The 1,046-nt window shown below is 55.1% G+C and overlaps 1 non-coding gene across 1 annotated transcript; it reads right to left on the bottom strand.

Annotated features, from left to right (window-relative positions):
- Positions 1 to 878: 878 nt before the first annotated feature.
- LOC112840953 lies at positions 879 to 1,009 on the bottom strand. The gene has a single exon (XR_003212616.1). It is a non-coding gene; the product is annotated as a small nucleolar RNA SNORA21 (small nucleolar RNA).
- Positions 1,010 to 1,046: the final 37 nt, after the last annotated feature.

Genomic DNA, 1,046 nt, shown 5'->3' with positions numbered 1-1,046 from the left:
TCCTCTCCCTCAGGAAAGCTCCCACCTCCCCACATTCCCAGTGGGAATCCACACGATTCCAACCCTCACCTTTCATTTCTCCTTTGTTATTTACAATCACCCCTGCGTTGTCTTCGAAGTAGAGGAACACCCCGTCTTTCCTCCTGTAGGATTTCCGCTGCCGGATCACCACGGCCGGGTGCACTGGGAAGGGAGAGGAGCAGCTCGGGGTCACAGACCTTGGGATAAACACTCACTGCAGGGGGATGTCCCTCAGGAGGCTGCTCTGCTGCAGCATCAAACCCGAGGCACAAACTTGGGGGTGTTTTTTTTAACTTGACATCTCGTATTTGTGGTGTTCCACTAAGAAGAGGTTCGGTTTGTGGTCAACAGTCCCCTTAAAACTGAGCGTGTGACGCTCAGAGCTGTGTCTGCACCTGGATGATCCACTGGTTTCCCACTTTCCCACCTTTATTTCTAAATAAGCCATTAATTCACAAACAATATTCGGCAAAAACTCCTCTGGAGCGGGAGCAAACCTGTTCCCTGCCCATGGCAGGGGGTGGGACTGGATGGGCTTTGAGGTTCCTTCCCACCCAAACCATTCCAGGACTCCATGATCCAACTTCACAGATCCATGCAACATTGCTCCTCTTTTATAGATGGAGAAATGGACTCAGCAGAGGGTTTTGGAAAGGAATCCCTCCCTGTGAGGGTGGGGAGGGACTGGAATGGAACTCCCAGAGCAGCTCTGGCTGCCCCATCCCTGGAAGTGTCCAAGGCCAGGCTGGAGCAACCTGGGCTAGTGGAAGGTGTCCCTGCCCATGGCAGGGGGTGGGAATGAACTGGATCATCTCCAAGGCCCCTTCCCACCCACCCTATTCCGTGACCCCAAGCCCTGCTGTCCCACCACTGATTGAAATCAGCAGCACGAGCTGCCACTTCACCCAAAAGCGGCGCCTTTGCTCTGCCCTTCCACGACAACTCCCTGAGCCACGGCACAGACCCAACGAGTGCTTTTCAGAAGGGGGGGAGGAGGAGGAGACACTCCGGGGCCTTCGTCCCCC

The sequence above is a fragment of the Manacus vitellinus genome, unplaced genomic scaffold, assembly GCF_001715985.3.
Source record: "Manacus vitellinus isolate BGI_N305 unplaced genomic scaffold, ASM171598v3 scaffold_120_pilon, whole genome shotgun sequence".
Taxonomy (NCBI): domain Eukaryota; kingdom Metazoa; phylum Chordata; class Aves; order Passeriformes; family Pipridae; genus Manacus; species Manacus vitellinus.
The sequence above is the reverse complement of the archived record's forward strand: the minus strand, read 5'-3'. Positions and strand labels throughout refer to the sequence as shown.